Source organism: Phocoena phocoena, chromosome 6 (genome assembly GCF_963924675.1).
Source record: "Phocoena phocoena chromosome 6, mPhoPho1.1, whole genome shotgun sequence".
Lineage (NCBI taxonomy): Eukaryota > Metazoa > Chordata > Mammalia > Artiodactyla > Phocoenidae > Phocoena > Phocoena phocoena.
Genome location: NC_089224.1, coordinates 14,049,146 through 14,056,314, shown reverse-complemented (window position 1 = coordinate 14,056,314; position 7,169 = coordinate 14,049,146). Strand labels below are relative to the sequence as shown.

At 40.2% G+C, this 7,169-nt stretch overlaps 1 pseudogene; it reads left to right on the top strand.

The window, feature by feature from the left end:
- The first annotated feature begins 241 nt into the window (after positions 1-241).
- On the top strand, positions 242-1,012 carry LOC136124988 (tyrosine--tRNA ligase, mitochondrial pseudogene; annotated as a pseudogene).
- The last annotated feature ends 6,157 nt before the right edge of the window (positions 1,013-7,169 follow it).

The window sequence follows — 7,169 nt, the reverse complement described above, 5'->3', positions numbered from 1 at the left end:
CCCTTTACCTACAAAGCGATTGCGCAGGTGGGAGGGGCCATTGCGCCTGCGCAGAGGGCTCCAGCAGCTGATCCGCATTTCTTTGCTGATGAGCCGACCTGCAGCTTCACAGCGCAGTACTCTATGCCCTTCCGAGCAGCTGTGGGCGGACGCCTGCGCATGAGCATCCAGACTCGTCGGCACTAGCGCCCTGAGATCATGAGGTCGAAAGAGTTCTTCTTATACTGAATGCTCCAGGCCTATGAACGAGTTCTTATACTGAATGCTCCAGGCCTATAACTTCTACTACCTGTTCCAGCGTTATGGCTGTTGATCCGGCTGGGTGGATCTGATGAGCTAAGCAATCTCATGTCCGGGTATGATTTCATCCACAAGATGACTGGAGAAGACGTATTTGGAATCACTGTTGCCCTAATTACAAGTGAATCAAAACCATGAAAGTCATCTGACAGTGCTGTTTGGCTACACGGAGTTAAGATACCTCCCTTTGAATTGTATCAGTTGTCAGGCAGCAAGAGGATTCAATAGAAAGGTACCAAAAGCCCTTCACTTTTCCACCCCTTCCAGAGATTCATGACATAATGCAGCAGCGTGTCACAGAGCCAGAAAATCGGCGTCCTCAGAAACGACTTGCTGCAGAAGTAACAGAGTTTGTTCGTGGACCAGAAGGGCTGGATTCTGTGAAAAAGTATACACAAGCCCTTTGCCATAGTAGGATAAATACACTGGAGGTTACGTCCGATCAAGAGTTAAAAGAGTTGTTTAAAGAAGCTTCATTTTCTGAAGTAGTTCTTAACCTTGCAACAAGTGTCCTAAATATAAGCTGCAAAACAAATGCCGTTCCGCATGGTCCACGAGGGTACCGGCTAACGGAAGGTGGAGTTGGTATGAATCACAGACAAGCAACAAATCCTGAGAGTGCTAGTTGTTGGACCACACATACTTGAGAATGGACTTTCATTCTTAATAATGGAAAAGGAATTTCTACACTATAAAACGGCTTCAGCTATGAGGAGAAACCCTGGTGGTTCAAACAAACATCCATCATTCATCCTCAAGATATAAGAAGGAACTTATACGTTTGCTTATGCTAATCAGAACAACAAAGAATGGAGTATACTCTAGGCTTCACACTGTAAGTAATTTCATTTTTTTATAAGGGCATTTTTATTTATTATTTATTTATTTATTTATTTTTGGCTGTGTTGGGTCTTCGTTTCTGTGCGAGGGCTTTCTCTAGCTGCGGCGAGCGGGTGCCACTCTTCATCACGGCGCGCGGGCCTCTCACTATCGCGGCCTCTCTTGTGGCACAGCACAAGCTCCAGACGCGCAGGCTCAGTAGTTGTGGCTCACAGGCCCAGTTGCTCCGCGGCATGTGGGATCCTCCCAGACCAGGGCTCGAACCCGTGTCCCCTGCATTGGCAGGCAGACTCTCAACCACTGCTCCACCAGGGAAGCCCAGTAATTTCATTTTTATGTAAGCTGGTTTATACATAAGGTGTTTGTGTGATGATGAAATATTTTATTTCCTGATCTGCAAACACCAACGACCATGATTTCCTGGGTTAATCTTTTTTTAAAATTATACTCTATTAAAAAATTAAATTAAGTCTTTTTTATCCTGAAAAAAACCCCAATGCTTCTCATTTTACAGAAGCACAGCATCCATACTTACACATGTATTATGAAGGATATGCCTGCAGTGAAACTGACCAGTACAGCACACTCCCTACAGTACTGCACTCGAGCAATAAATGTTAGCGTCTCTTTGATAATAACCTCTGAAATTTGAGTAGCACTTGATAATTTCAAGGGACTTTTTGACATACTCTCTTAATTAAATAACTCCACAAAGTGAGGAGGAGGGTGTTATGATCTGCATTTCTCAGTTGAGGATATCTGTTCATTCCACAAATATGTATTACATGTATGACATGTGCCATACACTGTTCTAAGCATTCAGATTGACACTGAGAAAGCAAGACATCTATTCAAGCTCATGCAGATTCTAAGGGGGAGATTCAGGACCCTACATGCAGATCTTCATATCAAATCTCATTGTCTTTCTATCACATAAGTTATCATGTTTCTCCAGAGGTGGAAGAAGACAGGGCTCCATGGTCCTGGGCAGTGAGGGTTTAGTGAGAGACAAACAACTCTATTTATTGGTACAAAAGCATCCAGTCAGCTTTTTAGTAGCCCACTCTTAAATAAGAATTTACGGTCAACAATTATCACATATTTGAGGAAAATTGTATTATAAAAGACAGAAATCACATAAAGTAACAGGGAGGACACAGAGATAGTACAGGGAGAAAAAAAGTTTTTAAACCTATATTAATACCTTCCAAGAGATAAAAGATATTACATCCATGAGGCAAAAACAGGATGCTTCCAAAAAAAATATTAAGAGCCAGAAAGAGATGTTAAGAATTAAAAATGAGGGAAAAAAGCCGTAAATTTGAAGAATTCTCCCAGAATGTAGAACCAAAATATAAAGAGTTAGAAAATGGAGAGAAAAGATAAGAAAATTGGACTTTTCCAGAATGTCCATCATACACACATAGGAGTCACAGAAGAAGTGGACAGAGAAAATAGAAGGTAAGAAATTATCCACGAGATAACTGGAGAAAGCTTCTCAGACTTGTAGGATGTGAGTTTCTAGACTGGAAGAGCCCATTTCGTGCTCAGCACAATAGATGAAAATAGACCTACACTAGAACCCCTGAAAAATTTCAAAAGACTGGATATTAAGAAAAGATTCTAAAACTTCCAGAAAGAAAACTGGTTTCTTGCAAAGGATCAAGAATCAGATAATGTCAGATTACCCAGTAGCAACAATGGAAGTCAGAGGACCATGGAACAATGCTTTCAAAAAGAAATTACTTTCAACCTAGAATTTTAGTCAACCAACTTTCAATGGAATAAAAGGGGAGAAAAAAAGACATTCTCAGATACTTTTTTAAAAAGCTACAAAATCTGGAAAGTAGGGTGTTCAACACAGCAGCTGTGTGTGTCAGTCCACGTTGGAGCATGTCAAAAAAAATCCTGGGATATTTATTTTTTAAAAAGATATTTAAAAATAACTAATGAATCTGAACATATTGGGAGATTTACATCACTGAGAGAGAATTTGGGTATAACTTAATGATAGGTGCATACAAACTAAATCAAATGGTGAAAAGACAATTATTAACTCTAGGGAGAACAAAAATATATCGATGAGAAACAGAAAGCAACTATGGTATATATACAGGGCTCAGCTACAACGTATGTTTTACAATGTGAAGATGAAATGTTTATGTCACCCAGTGGTTCCCAGAGTGTGGTCCCTCGGCCAGGCCAACAACATCATGACATCACCTAGAAATTTGTTTGGAATGCACATTCTCTGGATCCTCCCTTACTGAATCAGGGGGGAGTAGGACCCACGAATCTGTATTTACACAAGCTATCAAAGTGACTCTAAGGCACTCTAAAGTTTGAGAATCATTGATCTGACCAAAGTTATAAAGTCTAAACTAGAGAGAGTGACAGGCTTTTGACATGTATGTGATGAGGATGGACAGAGGAGAAATTCAGTAACTAATGCTTAAACCAAGCATTAAGAAAAACCAAGAAATGCAATCTAAGCATGGTATTTCGAAGTAGAAAGGGTGAGAGAGCACCCTTATTTCAGTCGATAAAATAAAAACAAAGTTATATAAGAAGCACTGACCTGCTCAGTCCAACTGACCTGATGTTCTCAGGCCCACCAAAATTAAGGATGTTTTCTCTTTGTAAATTATAAAGAGTTCCTAATCCACGAAAGAGAACTTGCTTATAGGTAGTAAAGATGTATGTTATTTTTATACATCTTACTTTAAAAATCACTCAGACGTCATAAACCATGGATCTTATATTGCAAAATATTCCGTTACAAATTGGTATTACTTTGTTATCCTGTAGATGAGGTTTTTCATTGAACACCAACATATGGGGAAAAGCATGGCACCATGACTTTCGTTACTGAGCATGGTACGATGTGGCTGGCGTGTTACATATCTGTGGATTAAATGAAATTAAAGAGGTTATATATATATTTATAATATATGTGTGTGTCATATATACATATTTATTTAACCTTTAGAACAATTTTAGGAAAAATGTGGTCATCTCTGATTTAGAGATGAGGAAATCCCGGCATCAAGAATCATTGAAAATGTTTAGCATCCCACAGGTGGTGGATGTGCCTTCCATGACCCCCTGTTAAACTAGATTTAGTTTGTAATTATTTGTGCTGCAACTAGTCAGATGGGGCAGCACCTGCAGACAACTACAAGACGCAGAGGACCCCATCTTTCTGTTTTGATACAAGGAGCTCAATACGTTAAAACGAGCAAGTGGCTCTGCAATTTTCTATGTAATCTTTAACAAACAAAGTACTTTTTTGTTTTTTTGCGGTACGCGGGCCTCCCACTGCTGTGGCCTCTCCCGTTGAGGAGCGCAGGCTCCGGACGCGCAGGCGCAGCGGCCGTGGCTCACGGGCCCAGCCGCTCCGCGGCATGTGGGATCCTCCCGGACCGGGGCACGAACCCGTGTCCCCTGCATCGGCAGGCGGACTCTCAACCACTGCGCCACCAGGGAAGCCCTGTATTTTTTTTTAAAAAAAAGTATCACTTGCATCCTTTACATCCTCCTCACATTCAAGCCTCGTTCTGGATCTTACAAACGTCATGTCAAAGACGAGCAGCCCAGGCCCTGACTTTTTTTTTTTTTTTTTAAACATCTTTATTGGGGTATAATTGCTTTACAATGGTGTGTTAGTTTCTGCTTTATAACAAAGTGAATCAGCTATACATATACATATGTTCCCATATGTCTTCCCTCTTGCATCTCCCTCCCTCCCACTCTCCCCATCCCACCCTTCCAGGCTGTCACAAAGCACCGAGCTAATATCCCTGTGCCTTGCGGCTGCTTCCCCCCAGCTATCTACCTTACTACGTTTGTTAGTGTGTATATGTCCATGACTCTCTCTCGCCCTGTCAAAACTCACCCTTCCCCCTCCCACAGGCCCTGACTTTTGAGATAATCTTACATCCTTAGCAGATACAGGCTCCCAGCCTCTGCCCTGCAGCCCCTGTGACTGCTTCCACTCAAGCTGCTTCCATCTGGATGCTGGGTTTCTTTTGTTCAGAACACTCCACCCTCAAGCTGACTTAGTTCAACTGCACGTCCACCCTGAAACCATTTCACTCAGGGCACGGGGTGGGGGGGGTGGGGGGGGGGCGGGGCAGACACACCTAATTTCACAGATGAGCAGGCCCCTGAAAAAAGCTCAGCAACCATGCAAAATGATTACTAACGATGATGTAACAGATTTTGAAGTGAAACTGACTTGATGTTTGGGGGTCTGCTGAAAATAAGGATGTTTTCTCTTTAGGGTCTGAGTATAGTTTGGTTCTTTCTATTGAGGTGAGGAAGAAATTGCAGAATTCCCAAAGATAAACTCACTAACATGATCCATAAAAGCAGTGTCCAAAACTATCCAAATCATTTCCAGCTTATCTCCCATCTTCTGCATGAAGGAAAGACCCAGGCATTTCCCCAGAGGCCCAGGCCCCATCACTGGCTCAGATGGCTAGTGACCAGGCAGACAGACAGCAGACCCTGCTGGCCTGACCTGGCATCCGTTCCGATAGGGGACAAGTCACACCGTGAGAATGGGAATCAAGTGTTCTAACCCCTTCTATTACTTCTCTCATCAAAGAAATGTGTCTTCTCAATAAGACAAGTTTCTATTCTTTTTTGAAACCTTTCTTATCACTTACAGATCACTTTCTTATCACTTACAGATCACTTTCTTATCACTTACAGAAAAATGCATAAAATATAAACGTGCAATTTAATGAATTATTGTAAAGTAAACATTCCCTAAAACCACCTCTGAGGACAAAAAAGGAATATCCTTGCATTCCAAAAGCACGCAACATACTGTTCCTAATTAAAACTCCCTCCTATATCCTGGAGTAACCCTGACCTGACCTTTATGGTGATCATTTCCTTGCTTTTTGTTATACTTTTAATACTTATGTGTGAACTTCCAAATAATGTGGTTTAGTTTCACTTATTTTTAGCTTTATATAAATGGAATTGTACAGTATGTATTTTTAGTTTGGCTTCTGTTATACATTATTATACATATTTTTTCATTATTATATGTTTGAGATCCCTTTACACGCTTGACTAATGGATGCATAGCAGACATTTATTCATTTTAATTGATGTATAGTGTTTCTGTTGATGAACATGTGTTTTTTTCTCATTTGGGCCATTATGAATAACACTGTTGAGAATATTTTTATACATATCCCAGTTCACTCTGAAAGTCATTAATAGACATAAAAAATGAGCAAGTCTGAATTCAAAGCCAAAAGAGACTTTTAAAAGGGAAGTTTCAGATCCTAATACATTTTTTCTCTTTTGTTGCAAATGTATGTTAATCCTGAAGAGGAATGCACAGACCCTATTACCTTACTATTCTGTTTGTCCTGCCTGCTTTCTGTGAGCTAGAAAAAATATTTTCATGACAATGTTAGGGGAATTGGGGGTCCTAAAAGCCTTTTTTCCCAGGGACTCTCGTAACACCTGAGTTCTAGAACAGCTAGGCCACTATCTGCCAGTGATAAGACCTAGGGAAAGTGACTTGACATCACTGAGCTTCGATTTTTCTTTTATGTCAAATTCAAAGGGGAATCAATTATTATTATGCATAAATTACGTTATGTCGAAGGCATTTTGCCATCTGTGTAGCTAACTAGCTTATTAAAGCACTTCAAAAACTTTGTGAAATAGCTATTACTATCCACATTTTCTACTTTACTATCATCTCCCAGAGTTGTTTTAGAGAATACATAAAAGAATATATGTTAAGTGATTAGCACAGAGTTGAAATTCAGCCCACGTTCATTACAAGTGATTTTGTCTCATCACAGTTTGTGCATTTATTTTTATGTTTCCAGACACTAAATGCATTGTACACATATCTGGCCAAATCTGGTTTGTCATCGTCTTTACTTATGTCTGATCCTTTTATTTTGATTTGTTTCAGCCTAGAGTTAAGTGTGGGAACAAGAAGACAATAGAAAGCACAATTAATATAGAATCTAAACTGAGTTTTCACCCAAACT